Raw genomic sequence first — 15778 nt, forward strand, 5'->3', positions numbered from 1 at the left:
CTGACATTGAAATGGCTCACTTTCTCAGGCTCCTTAAAGGAAAGAAAGATAAGCAAAGAGGAGAAAAGCAATTATTTTCATTCCCATGGCGTACTACTATAAAATATCAGCCATTGCAAACGGGTTCATCGGGGCAGACATAATATACTTGGGACAAATTTTGATAAAGTCTTCAAGAGGCTGTAGTCCTTCTACCAAAGGAAGCATGTTTCCTACCTCGACTGAAACGCTCACGTTTAAGGAGGAGTTAAGTCTTACAGTTAAAAAAAAAATAAATTAATATGCTCTCACTGTATTTTTTATCCCACCAAAATAGATAAATGAAAGGGAAATGGATGTGCAATGGGTTGTAAAAAAAGGGCTTTTGGGTGGAGTGCTCACTTGGAGTCCAGGTGAGCTGGGTTCTAGTCTGAGATCCACATCTTGGACCTACTTGGTTTCTTATTTGGCAAAGCTGGTATTCCTTGATTTCTTTATTTCTTTTTTTTTTAATCTCTCTCTTTACTCAAATTGTGAAAGATGTACTCTGCTTAAAAATTATGAATCATAGGTTAGGTGATTTAAAGAGAGACTTTGATGTTTGTAACATGTATGATTGTTATGGCTCAGGGATGATAATTGGTTTCCAGTCTTTCCCTTCCAGCACTGTCTATGTAAGCAGCAAAAAAAACCAACCTAAAACCCTCATGCTTTTGTGTTCTTTGAGAAAACTTCACAGAAGCAAAATAAATAACTGGTAAGATAATAGTAAGTAAACAAGGAAAATTAAACCTTCCCATCTGACAACTGTGCACCATGCCCACTGGAAAAAGGAAAGACAAGCATTCAAATAGCCTGAGCCTTAGCTGCATAATGTCTAACAAGAAAATTTCTCCCCTTGTTTTTCACCCTTCTTTTCTTAAAAGGAAACTGAGGTGTACAAAGTACTTTGTGAGACTTAAGTACGTTCTTAAAGTTAAGTGCGTCTTCAATGTAATTGTGCTCAAAGGAGGTGAAATAATCTTGGTCTCATATGTTGCATTGAATTGGATCTTTGACTATCCATATAGAAGTATAAAGTAAAAATGTTGTTTTTTCCAGAGTGCAAAATGATTAACAATTGGGAGAAAGGTAAGGGTAGGAGAGGGGATCTGTTACAAATTATCAGTATATAAGAAAAAACATTGCTTTAAAACATTGGACTCTAAGGCATTTACAGCTTCTATATTTCTAAGAATCTAAAAAGGCAAAAGCCTACTTTAAAAACAACAGAAGCAGAAAGAAAAAAAAAAGGAAAATAAAGATCTCCTTTTAGATTATTAATATTGGAAGGATAAAAAAGTGCTTGGAGACATGGTTTGAAAAGCTATTTCATTACCTGCACTGCAACCCCATCCATGTACTTATTTATCAGGGTTTGAAAGAAGCTGACAAATTCAAGGCAATATTAGAATGCAACAACACTCCAATTAGCCTCGACAGCATTAATAACAATGTTGTGCCACCTGTATCTGCTAAATGTTTCACCATCTTAGATTAAGATAATTCTAATTAATCAGCAGCACAAAAGCTGAGAGAAATTTTTAAGAGGAATGATGGATTCCTGCACTCATAGACTTCACCTGGTGCCAGGGAACAGAACACGCATCTATATATATGTGAAGCGATCCAATACAATTAAAAGCCAGAAAAATGTTTTTTTCACTTGTTTTCACAGGATATAGAGAGCACTGTGGACAAATTGTGTAAGAATTGAGTTGATTCCTTCCATGCAGTATCCCCAAGGAGCTAACTGTAATATCTATCCATTCACCTGCATACAGATAAATATCTAGTAAAGAAAAAGCATTTGTCTGTGTCATCACTTAATTAACATCAAACCTGGATTGCAAAATAGCTTACCTTGTTTTCCAAACCTTTAATGGGCTATGTAATTTGAGTAGGGATTTTCTTTCCCATCTTTCTACAGGGCTGAAATTTGCCATTAACAGATATGTTCTACATGCCCTCTTTTCCATTCAGACTGAAGATCGCTTCCTCTGTCCTTCCACAATGCAGCAGTGGGGTTAGGAAGCTCACAGCAGTTATCTGGGGATTCATGGTGGGAAGCAGAAAGATCAATGGATCTACAGGTGACTCCCAGTTGACAGGAAGACAGATGCATGAGCAGAATATACCAATTTCACCATTGAGTATTTTGGGGCTTGAATCTCTTCTGGAAATTTCCCCTGTCTGAGCATTTTTTTCTAAATCTTCCTTTTTCTAAAGGGATAAGGAGCAAGGTAGACACAAGTCATATGTCATTGACAGAAATCCTATTTTCATTGCTGGGAAAATACTTCAGCATCTTGTAGTTAAAGCTAGAGAGAAGACTACTTTCTATTTTTATCTTAAACTCCTGTTGCTAGAACTGATTCAGTTCCGTTGTCAAACAGGCCAGGAAAAAAGAACTGGAAAGGTCAATGTATCCTTCCCTTTGCTATCAGAAACAATTATATAATCCTATGTGGGAAGTTCTACCTAAAAAGTGTAAGATTTCTTGACCACCACTGTTTCCTTCCCCTCATACGTTTCCTTAAAGCCTGAGTGACTTTGTCCAATTTCCAGGCATAACGAGGAGTCTGGAGAATGTACAAAAGCAGACATGATAGCGGAGCCCATGAAGTAGGTGATGCTGACTGTCCTCTGTGGTGCTGAGGGATGGAGACCATTTATCTCACATAACCTCACATAACCAGTGACTTGTTTGATTAGTAGGGTGGGGGACAGAAAGAGTGACTGATGGGCAGTAGAGCACAGCAACATGGAGTACATGTTGTGAGGTCTTTTCTTGGTCAACATTACGAGACACAGGCTCATGGACTCTGCTCCTGCATTTGGAAAGTCTCTGTCTTGAATTGAGCATTTTTTCTGTGTCTTTTGCCAAATCAACGTGATAGCAGCACATTGTCATCACCCACTCACATGAATAAATACAGGTCTTGATCAGTGGGAAGGCAATGCTGCTGTGGTCCTTGCACGTTCCTTAGTATCTGGGTACCACTTAGAATCATAGAATGGTTCAAGTTAGAAGGGACCTTAAAGATCATCTAGTTCCAACCCCCTGCCATGGTCAGGGACACCTCCCACTAGACCAGGTTGCTCCAAGCCTCATCCAGCCTGGCCTTGAACACTTCCAAGGATGGGACATCCACAGCTTCTCTGGGCAACCTATTCCAGTGTCTCACCACCCTCATAGTAAAGAATTTCTTCCTGATATCTAATCTAAATCTCCCCTCTTTTAGTTTAAAACCATTACACTTCATCCTATCGCTCCACTCCCTGATAAAGAGTCCCTCCCCATCTTTCCAGTAGTCCCTCTTTGCTCATTGACATGTTTATTTTCTCTCACTTAGAGACATAGTTGTCCTCATTTTTCACGTGGAAGTTCCTAGACTCAGCAGTTACGTGACCTGACTGAAGTTACCTAAGAAGCAGGAGAACAACCTGTGTAGTTGAAACTGGATCTTTTAAATCCCTATTAACCTGTTAAGTCAAGACACCAGTCTTAACCCAAAAACACCAGGCCAGAAAAGGCTAGTGAGTGACTGAAATACAGAAATTAGAATTGCAGTAACAATTTTATTGGCTTTATCTGCATACCTCTCTGTCTTCTTTTCTCATTTTTACTTATTTTAAAAACTGCACAGGAACTTTGCTTCAGTCTATTTTAAGCAACCACATATGTGCCAGCTGCGTGGGTGCTAAGGTCAGCAGAGAAACCTTTCAAAGCTGACGTGGTGAACTCTAATGAGACCATCAGAAGCAGGTTCACTCTCTCCTGTTCATATACAGCGTGCTTAGTTGAACTTGACACACATTATCGGGCTGTAATTCATTTAGGCATTGGTCAAGGGACAACTTCCAACTTTTAGAGAAATTAGTGTTCAGAAATCTGTCAGAGATATCAAATCAAAACAGCATGGCATGAAGGGGTATTAAGGCATGTGTGTGTGGAAGTAGATGCTGTTTAATCAGGATGGACATGAACAAAGATACACACCGAGCATCCTACTGGCCTGGAGGAACAACAATACTCTCTAATCTGGAGTGATTTTAAGGGAAAGGGAAAAAAAAATAAAATCATTTTTTAATAAGCCCTGTGAAAGATGTTCTTGGAGCTTCATTCCACAAATAGATTCAGATGTTGGGATATCACTTGTTTGTGTCTGAAGAGCGATATGTTCTTGAGCTAAAAATGAAACACTGAGCAGATGCTGACTTCAAGCGACATGTTCCTAAAAGCAGGCGAGTTGGATGCTGTCAACAGTCAATAAACCCATGCAAACAAGAAAAGCAAAAAAGATGAAAAAAAGAAAAAAAACCAGTAATTAGACATAACACCCTTTGACAGGGGATTAATGAACAGGATTAATTAAACAGGTATTATTAACCCCACACACGAAATTTTCAGTTCCAAATTACAGGTGGAGAAAGTAAGACACAAGTCAGTGTCACCACATGCCTCATTGGGGGAATTGAGGTGTTTGCCCTCAGCCCCCTCCTGTGTAGACATGTGCTTCTGCAGAGCTTTCCTTGCTGCAGAAGGCAACTTCTCTCTGGCTGAGCAATCGCCAGATTTATGGTGTCCTGCGGATTGCAAGCCTGTGACTGTTGTATGCCAAGCAGCCAGAGATAAGACACTACTAGGGGCCAAAATTCAATCAGAGTCCATCATAGAGATAGACATGGGAGAGAAATGGAAAGAAAAACCAACCAACCAACCAAATCTGAACCAGGGAATAATTGTTTATCATAGAATCATAGAACAGAAACATAGAAACATGGAATGGTTTAGGTTGGAAGGGACCTTAAAGTTCATCTCGTTCCAACCCCCCTGCCATGGGAAGGGACACCTCCCACCAGACCAGGTTGCTCAAAGCCCCATCCAGCCTGGCCTTGAACACCTCCAGGGATGGGGCAGCCACAGCTTCTCTGGGCAACCTGTTCCAGTGCCTCGCCATCCTCACAATAAAGAATTTCTTCCTAATAGCCAGTCTAAATCTCACCTCTTTCAGTTTCAAACCCTTACCCCTAGTCCTATTGTTACAGTCCCTGATAAAGAGTCCCTCCCTTTATGTTCTTCTCCTTGCTGCTGGGTTTTCTTCTCATCCCCATCCTCATGGGGTGACATTGCTTTGAAGAAAAGACCTCTCTCTGTCTCCTTCTGCTGAGCAGTGAACTATACACGGAGAGCTACTCATGGTCAGTCCACAGGGTATCAAGAATTCGGTAGTGTAAACCAACAAACTAAGCTGGGTAAGGCACAAAAGCCATAATCTCCTACGTGTGATATTTTGGAAGAATTAATATCAGGGAGAAAAATAAGTAGTAGGTCCCCAGTGCAGTCATCAGAAATGTCATAAAAGCAGCTTGTTTTTCAAAAATTTATATTGTTATAGACACCTAATGGGAAAACTGGAAGGTGATCTGCAGCTCCGCTGCACTTTCTCTGTACATTTTTGCAAAATTTGCTGATGTTAACATTTCAGACCAAGATGCTTTACCTGTGTGAAGGTCACCTGTCCTCTCACCTCCATCCAAATTTCTGAAGGAATTTTCTTCCAGGCACTGCCATTACTTATTTGTAAAGATTATCTTTCCTCTTCTTTAGAGTAAGTCTTCTACTTTGGAGGTCTTTATATTTCCTTGTCTTCACAGTATAATTTTTGACACTGCACCTTCAAGGACGTGCAAATTTCTGTAAGCTTCAGTGTTTTAAAACCTATTTCTACTGTACGTATAAATTCTTCCACTCTTTGTTTATGTCTTAACAGGTAAATGAAGAGAGGAAAACTAATTAACCTGAAATTTGTTTATTCATTGTATCTCAGTACTGTACTATCATTTTCTTGTTTCCTTTTTCTAGTAAGTGTGTAGATGCAGAGAAGTTTTGCTTTTCTTTATTTGAGCTTTTTGTTTAATTACTTTAGCATTGTTAGTGTTGTGTGTCCTTATGACATCCTGTAATGATACGAAGGAAATTTAATTCCATTTACTTTCTTGAAGGAAGATATTAAACCAATGGACATCTTTACTTGAAACAAGAAGAACCCTCTATAATGACTGACTGATTTTCTAAAGTTCTTCTTAGAGCTCCTATCATTAGCTGCAAATTTAATTCCAATATGTTGGATTTTGGACTCTTCTCTAAGAAAAGTAAAGAATCAAAACTGGTAAATTAGATTTGAAAACAAAGATGGCATTTTCCACAAGCTGTAGGAAATTACGACCAATTTCTTTTGAAATCTTTGTCAAAAGCAAAACCTCGAAAGAAAAACCTCAGTGTTCTGGACAGCTTTAGCGGAAAAAAAAAATGATCTGTGAGATAAATAAATGCAAGGGGAATACCTTAGGATCAGACATACTTATCTTTTCTGTATAACAAACCATTCACTTTCATCAGTACTTGCTCACTCAGGAATGTTTTGGTCTTCACTGTGTATAGATTAAGCAGTTTTGTAGCTTACTTTACCACAGAATCATAGAATAGTTTGGGTTGGAAGGGACCTTTAAAGACCATCTAGTCCAACCCCTCTGCAATAAGCTGGGACATCTTTAACTAGATCAGGTTTCTCAGAGCCCTGACCAACCTGACCTTGAATATTTCCAGGGATGGGTAATCTACCACCTCTCTGGGCAACCTGGGCTGGTGTTTCATCACCCTCAGAGTAAAAAATTTCTTCTTTCTTTCTCGTCTAAATCTTCACTCTTTTATTTTAAAGCCATTACTCCTTGTCCTATCACAACAGGCCCTGCAAACAGGCCTTTCACTGTAAAACAGCACAAAGCGTACTTCTAATGACTGCATGTACGTCTGACTGGTCTGTCATGGTCAGTCATTCTCTACTCTTCTGTATCATAGAATCACAGAATCATAGAATGGTTCGGGTTGGAAGGGACTTTAAAGATCATCTAGTTCCATCTCCCCTGCCATGGGCAGGGACACCTCCCACTAGACCAGCTGTAAATAAATATTCCTTCTCTCTACCCACAGTAACAGTCACATCACCAGTTCAGACTCCTTGATTAAATATGACAAGCAATTATTGAAGTGCCATTACAGAGATTTCACATCCTGGTACATCCCCAGATAATTCTATTATGGCTTTGCAGCTTGAGCACAGCTCAGCTTTACGGTAAGTCAAACATTACAATACAAAGCAAATATTTATGAATATCATAAATGGACAGAGGTCATGCTTTACAGTATATAGAATAAGTAACCTGCATATGATGAAAAATTGTGAGGGTGTAATTTCATGTTTTGAATTAGAACTGATTTTTGAAAATGTAATCTCTAAGGAAAACCATTATATTGACATGCATTATGTTTCCCACAAGCTAGAATAAAAAGTCAACATGTTGAAGGTTTCAATGGAATGAAAAGATCTGACAAAATTGATTGAGAAATAATCTTTCTATCTCAGAGCCATTTGCTCTCTGCTATGAGCTTCATAGAAGCTGTAGTCCTGGTCAGTCATTCTTCTTTGAAGCCTTATATCCTGGCCAAACCGGAACTCCATGAATCATTACAGAAACTAAGAATCATAGAATAGTTTGGGTTAGAAGGGACTTTTAAAGGTCACCTAGTCCAACCTCTCTGCAATCAACAGGGAGATCTTCAACTAGATCAGGTTGCCCAGAGCCCTGTCCAACCTGAACTGGAATGTTTCCAGGGATGGGGCATCTACCACTTCTCTGGGCAACCTGGACCAGTGTTTCACCACCCTCGGTGTAAAAAGTTTCTTCCTTGTATCTAGTCTAAATCTACCCTCCTTTAGTTTAAAGCCATTATCCCTTGTCTTATCACTACAGGCTGGGTTCCCCCAAAATCTTTGTGCTACATTTGAGGATACGTTACAACTTTCACAATGGAAGATTTTGGCAAAAATAACTCTTTCCTTCTAGAGCTTTTCTAATTCAATAGAACAATTATTTTTGGTCAGAAATTTCTAGCATTTTCTGACAGACTGTAGTGACCACTACAGTAATGTCCAGTGCCTCAGGTTCAGGAGAGTATAAGGTCAAAGGTGATTTTGTGGTAATGATCACAAGAGAAGATGTGCTCCATGCCGGAAGGAACCTCCTGTCTGACATCCAGACTAATGGCTTAAATTCTTATATAAAATATTCTGCTGTCCATTAGCTCATGCCACATGGCTTTTGGGAGGCAGGTTGGGGGCAGGGGAAGAATAGACAGCAGGAAGGAGGTGAAGTCAGGAGACAGAGAGACAGTGAGGAGAACAGGGTTATACCGACTTGGCAGCAGAGAGTTAGTGAATCGAAAGAAATGGCGTTAAGCACGGATTGATTAATGGCAATGACAACAGAGACAAACAGCTTACAGGCTAAATCCTCTCCTCTGTGCATTTCACTGTTCCTCTGTTGCGCAGTGCAGAGATGTCACTACTTCTGCCTGGTGGCTGTTTGCCTCCTTTTTCAGTTGAAGTGATGCGCAGTTAAGGGCAGCGATGAGATGGCAGCGTTCATTCAGCAACAACTCTAGTGGGTAATTTCTTTCCTTCCCCCAGCAGAACCACCACCACCACGTCCAAAGGAGTGGTGGAAGAGGGTAAACAAAGTCATGGGTATGAAAGATCATGTAGGAGCTTCCAACGTCCCTCTAGTCAAAATCTTTTTCTGTTGCACTGTGATTTTGGCTTATTTTCGTAATTAGAATGCAGTAGCATTACCCAAAAAAAAAAAAAAAAAGAAAAAAGTTGCTCCTATCAAAAGATTGTAGCAACTGGAGGTGTCTCCATCTTCTCAGCCAGCTGCAAGGTGGAAAGGTCTCTGGTTCCTTGCCTTGCACAGTCTGCTCTGGCTATAAGGATGAGTTTCTTCCACTCCTTCCCTAAGCTGAAGTCTTCTGCCTCGATGGGCACAACAGTTGCATGTAGGGCTGTGAAACTCAACTCTTTACCACTGCTGTATGTCTCAGCTCAGGGACACTAAGTCCTCATGTGCACTTTTCGATGGATACGTGGAAGTGAAAACTCATTTTGGTGAATGTTGGTTCTGTTGGATGGGGAGGGAACTGTTGTTAAGGATGATGAGAGCCATGTGCAAGCCGGCTCCACGGTCTAATATTAATCTGTTTACACTTTTCTTCAATATACTTTTCTTGGTGTCATTCATGGAGAAAATAGTGGCTGAACAGCAATGTGCTTCACTTCCTTTTTCACCTGAGGAAAAACAATTACTCTTGAAAGAAATCTCTGCTAAACAGTCCTGGGCAGCCTACAGATGGGAAACAAAACTTAACCCTTGAGAGGGCAAATTGAAGCTTCCAAGACCCCAGCCCATCAAAACCTGTAAGTCCAGGCTTTACTCCAAGAGTAAGACTCAAGTGCTTTATTTAAACCCCATCAAACATTTCACTGATGGTTAGAATAGTTTAAAACTGCAATTTTATTCTGTAAAAGTCACATTTTTTTTCAAAGCTGGAGATATAAAATTTTATAAAGAGCATGGAAGGAGTGATAGAATGGACTTATCCTTTGAGGACTGAGGGCCACACAGTGACATTAAAGTAATAGCTCAGCACCAAATCTTGCAGTAATCAGTCATGTATGTCTAGCTGCATAAGATATATGCATGCTAATATTTATATTCATAACAACCTTAGGTATTTATAAGTGATATAATTATGTGTAATACACTATATAAAGTAGAGGGTGCGAGCTATATATACCTAATGCAGTTGTCAAAATTAATATTAATAAATATCTTAATATATAAAGAATTTCCTTATTCTTGAGATCCTGCACACACAATACATTCATTTAAGTTTGGCTAGAGTGTGATGCATTTTTCAATCTAAAAAGCAGTTTAAATATTGAATCAGGGACTATTTATTGTAAAGTAGTCAGTATAGTTATAACTGTTTATAAGATTTGTGGTATTGTGACTTATGAAAAAAAATAAGTTAGTTAAAACCAAGTCAGGATAATGTTTAGAAATCAGACTATTCATTAAAATTCAGTAGAATGTTTTAAATCCCTGAGAATCTGGATCAGATCTCTCTCCAGGACTCATGTTACCTCCCTTTCGCTATTGAAAAGTTTGGTGTCTCCTTGCAGCTACTTGTGCACACACCTTTGGTACAGAGACACAGAGACACAGACGTCTCCAGAGCACATTCTGCTGCATCCTTTTGTGCTGAAAAGGTAAAAGTTAAGTTCCCGGGATGTATTAGATGAGGCATCTCATTTTCAGAGAGCTAAATTAGGTCAGAAAAATCCTGCCTACAAATCAAGAAAAAAACCAACACAACAAACACAACAAAAAACCCCACGTTTTAACTTCCATTCAGAAGAAACAATTTATTTAAAATAATCACCATTTTATGCTAATAAACTAGTTGAATTTAGGTATCTGGATTTCAGTTTTCTCAGTACTGAACTTAGTATATATTAATATGTATCTGCTACAGTTTACAGAACTACAAGTTTCCACGGCCGTCTATGGAACTATGTTGAGATTTTTCTTAAGAATGCATGAATGCTTTTGTAAGAAAAAGAGTAAAGGAACCTCAATATTCATCTGACCTTGTTACCTCTTGGAGTACTTGTGAGCTGAGAAGCACTTCTATTTTATTTAGGAGTCTTAGACTTGAACTATTAAAAGGTCTAGTCAAACAGATACATGGAAAAAGGACAACAGAGCAAGATAAATGCCAAAGTAGACCAAAAATGCTTTGTATTGAAAACACTATAAAAATGCAATTATGCTAAGGAGAAAAAAAAATAAACATATTTCTGAACATTCTAAATATTTTAAATATATATAAATATTCATTATGTATCCATCGTCCATACATATTTAAAACCCAAAGTCTCTGCTTTCATTAAGTGAATGCTACTGGAGATAAAAGTATGCTTAAAAGAAATAGAACAATTATTGTTGGACCAGCTGTAGTGATAAATCACAGCCAGGCAGGGAGATTAGGTTCCAAAAATGGAAATAAATGTACATCCACACTGGAGTTCCAGCAGAGAAGGAAAGTGAGACAGAGAACAGAGGTTTGAAAACCAGTGTTATAAAGCTAAAGAACTGAAAACAGAGTGTTGCAAAATGACGGACAGATTTTACTTCAGGCTTCGTTTGACTTGGACGTTTTTGAAAACAGAAAGGGAGGAGAGCAGTTTAAATTAATTAGTCCTTTAAATTACAATAGCAACTCAGGACTCCAGGCTATGCCCTGTGAATCCTTTTCTTGTGCCATTGTTTCTTTGCTTTCCTGCCATCTATTGTCTCTTGTGTGAAAGTAATTTGGTGGCAGAACCCTCTGTTCTGTGTTAGAAGATGCAACTTCCCGACCCAGAGATGAGTTTCTGAGCAATCACCACTTTGCAAACTTTGTACCACTTTTACAATATTGGTTAAGAGTTTTACATTTGCATGCAGAAAGGAAAACAGATGCCTGATACAAACAGAAACATGGCTTATAGACATGGTCGGAAAGCATGGAAATTTGTCTTAGAATCCTTGTTCTTCCTAACCTCCTCCTTCTCTGCCAAAGGTCCTGCTTCCCATGAGCTCCTTTAGCCTCTCACAAGGTGATTCCTGGCTTGTCTTTGAGCTGATTTAGGTGCAGGTTATTTGAGGTGCACATTTTCTATACCAAATTATGGTCATAATACAGATATAGCTGGTATAGCAAGACTCAGACTATTCCCCAAAGAACAGACACCTCTACAACAAAGGAAAACAATGGTTAAAAAAAAAATCATAATAGAGAGTTTAAGGATTTGATCCACTGGGCCGTTTAAAAGAGGCAGCCAACAGATGCAGCAACCCGCACAGGAGTTTGTGCAGAAAGATACAAAGAAGTGGGCATCTTTGATCATGGTGACTGGAAGTGCCTAAAGACTGGAGGAAATCCAATATCATACCCGTGTTCAAGAAGGTCAAGAAGGAGGGCCCAGGCAACTATACCCTGGTCGGCCTCACCTCGATTCCTGGGAAGGTGTTAGAGCAGCTAATCCTAGAAACCATTTTCAGGTACATTAAGGACAAGAAAATCATCAGTAGTTATCATGGCTTCACCAAGGAGAAGTCATGCTTGACCAACTCAATAAACCTCTATGACAAAGTGACTGCCCTGGTAGATGAGGGGAGAACAGTGGATAGATGAGAGGAGAGTGGATATTGCCTACATGCATTTTAGGAAGGCCATTGACACTCTCACATAAAAACCTCATCGTAAAGGTCCCCCCAAAATAGAACCCATGTTGATGCATGGGTTGGATGAACAGTGAGGTGGATTGAAAACTGCCTGAATGGACACGACCCAGAGGGTGGTGATCAGTGGTGCAAGTCTTGTTGGAGACCAATGACTTATGGTGTACCACAGGATCAATACTGGGTCCTGTCTTGTTTAGTATTAATTAATTATGTGGATGATCACAAAGAGTGCACCTTCAGTAAGTTTTCAGATGACACCAAAGTGGTAAGAGTGGCTGATACGCCAGAGGGTCCTGCTGCCATCCAGAGGGACCTCAAGAGGTTGGAGAAAAGGGCTGATGGAAACATCATCAAGTTCAGTAAGGGGAAGTGCAAAGTTCTGCACTTGGAGAAGAACAACCCCATGCACCAATGTACGCTGGAGGCCACCCAGCTGGAAAGTAGCTTGACTGAAAATGATCTGGAAGTCCACATGACACCAGGATGAACATGAACTAGCAACGTGCCTATGCTGCAAATAAGATGAATGTTATCCTCAGCTACATTAGGCAAAGTACTTCCAGCAGGTCGAGGGAGGTGATCCTTCCCCTCTGTTCAGCATGAGTGTGACCACATCTGGAGTGCTGTATCTAGTTCTGGGGTCCTCTGTACAAAACAGAAATGGACGTACTTGAGAGAGTTCAATGAAGTGCCACAAGGATGATTGAGGGACTGGAGCACCTCACATATGAGGAAAGACTGAGAGAGCTGGGACTGTTCAGCCTAGAGAAGAGAACGCTCGGTGGGGTCTTATTAATGTATATAAATACACTTTGTACCTCCTCCCGAAGGGATGGTGCAAAGAGGATGGAGCCAGGCTCTTCTCACTGATGCTCAGTGCTAGGACAAGAGGCAATGGGCACAAACTGAAACACAAGAGCTTCCATCTAAACAGAAAATATTTTTTTTTACTGTGAGAGTGTAAGCGCTGGCACAGGTTGCCCAAGGAGGTTGTAGAGATCCTTGGTGATATTAAAAAAATGTCTAAACATGGCCCTGGCCAATTGGCTCCATGTGGCCCTGCTTGAGCAGATGGGTGGGACACAATGACCCTCAAAGGTTCATTCCAACTTCAACCGTTCTGTGATTCTGTGAAAACCTCTCTCTGCATCAGACTGAGGTGCTATTGAGCCCAGTATTTAGTTTCTAGTGAAGTCTAATAGTAGATGCTTATGGAGAAATAGATAAATACAGCAATCATAAAGTTACATTTCTCTCCATCCTCATGCAGATTCTTGACAGCTGCAACTAGGACTGCTTGAACTGTGACGGTATTGTTTGTTTTGGTGAAATTGAGATGTCCAGATTTCCTTTAAATATGGGTCCCATTAGTTTGTTGAGGAAGGACTCTTTCTGAGGCAGCACCAGCATGACTTGAAAAGGCTCATTTGTGATACCACGTGGATTTATCAGCTGGGGATCTCCACTGCTTATGGGACCACTGTTAGCAAGAACCCTAGAAAGCAACTGAGAAATGTGGCAAGTTCCAGAGAGGTAAATGGCTATAAAGAAAAAACTCAGCTGGAAAAGTAAGGTTCAAACTCCCCTAGTTTTTGGATTTCAACATTATTTCAACATAATTTATTAAGACACAGTGAAATATTTTCATAGAGATTAAAAATAAATAGCACTTTTCATCAATGCAGTTCTCTGATTCAGAAGTTACAAATTGGATGGACTGATGGTTAATTACAGCATCTAATAGCTGTACCACCATTAATGCTAACAATGATAATTAACAAGCAACTTTCTCATATATCTAATAGATTTTTTTTTGCATTTGGAAATATGGTGAAAAATCAGTCTGGTTTTTAAAAGCAAGCAAGGGTGGTCTGAAACTCAAAATACTGTCAAGCATATGTTTAACCAGAGTATGTGGGATTTTTGTCCCGATCAGACTCTTTAAAACACTTGATAGTATTAAAGGCTTATCATAAGCACTTTAAAAGTTGTGGCAAGGTGGATTGGATTCTGAATATTATATTAGGTATGTGATAGGTCAATAAATAAATATATTAAGAAATATAATCAAGAAAATGTTGCTGTAAGAAAAAGAGATGTAGAAAAACATTGAAGAAGTACAGACTAGTGGTTGACTTGTAGGAAAAAAAAAAAGCAATGTTTTTTCAAAGCAAAATGTAAATTTCCAGCCTCCAAACCAAATGGAAGTAATTTCATATTCTCATGTTAAGAATGGCTTGAACCTTACACTGTTAGTAATGCTTGAGTTACTTTTCTATTTTCCTGATTTGACAAGAATCATTCATTTGCTGTATTTTCATATCTTTCTTTTCAGAGATTTCTTTATGACATATGCAATGGAATCCTTGAGAGTTACTCTAATGGATAAGAGGGTTAAAAAGTGAAACAAGGTGTCTCTCTACACAGTGCTAGAAAATGAATAAGTCTGAATCCCCCTAATGAGAACGGTCGTTTTGTGCAACAGATTCGGTTCTTGCTGCCTGGTGTAGCTCTGATGTGGGAGAAAAATGATGGTACCCTGAGCACTTGCTGGACTACTAGTTGTCACCGTGATGCTCACGATGGGCTATGTGGGACAGAAAAAAGCATGTGTGTTGGTCAGTAGCCCGTCAGTAAGGTACTGCCATTGGCAGTCATGGGCCATAAGCTTTGTACTGAGATTGCAAGGCCTCGTCAGGTTTGCTCTGTCTGAAATTTTCCTGACCTGCCTGTAGCTTTGTTTGATGTGGTTTAGCTGTAACAGCAATTTTTCTAACTGACCAAGCATCTACTGCTAATCTGGTCTGCTTATGTTTGTTTTTGTATTGTGCAACCACAGTTGTTCATAGACAGCGGTAACAAGGAATTATTATTATAGAATGAGATATTTATGACTCTAACGCAGTGATATAGTATAGAGAAATACAGGCTTACCATGGCAGAAGAGGCCTTGAGAAGTGAATACATAAGATGTGACACAGAGAAGTACAAGTATGGGTTGAGAAAAGATGGGACATGGGCTTGGCACTGGAGACCCAAATGGTCGCTTAAAGAAATAGAGACCTGGAGCCATATGAAATTGTGTTTAGGGGTAACAAAGAGTGCAGAGAGTAGTATCTACCCTCCATCAGAGGCTTCATATATAGCAAATTTGGCTGTAATATGGAGCTATAGAGCAACGAAGAAAGAGAATAGCAAACGTGCAAAAATGACCCTGGGTGAATCATAGAGCGAGGGAGAAGAAACCACCAATATCCTTCTTTTCCCAGCAAAAGACCCCAGAAACCCTCCAGACTTGACATAGCAACAACCCCCACCAGCAGTCTGAAGTCAACCAGTGGAAGGATATGCGTAACACCAGCAAAAAGGTATAGAAACTAAGAAGTAGATGAATTAAATTTTTAATTGCATTATTAGTCTTATTGAGACTTTTTCTGAAGTATTCTTTTATTCTTTTTTGTTTTGTTTTGTTTTGTTTTGGCTTTTTTTTTTCCTGCAATCATTAGTTTAGACAAGTAATGATTCTTGAATTGGATTGCTATGATTTCATTTATACTAACAATAAATT

The sequence above is a fragment of the Larus michahellis genome, chromosome 2 (assembly GCF_964199755.1).
Source record: "Larus michahellis chromosome 2, bLarMic1.1, whole genome shotgun sequence".
Classification (NCBI taxonomy): domain Eukaryota; kingdom Metazoa; phylum Chordata; class Aves; order Charadriiformes; family Laridae; genus Larus; species Larus michahellis.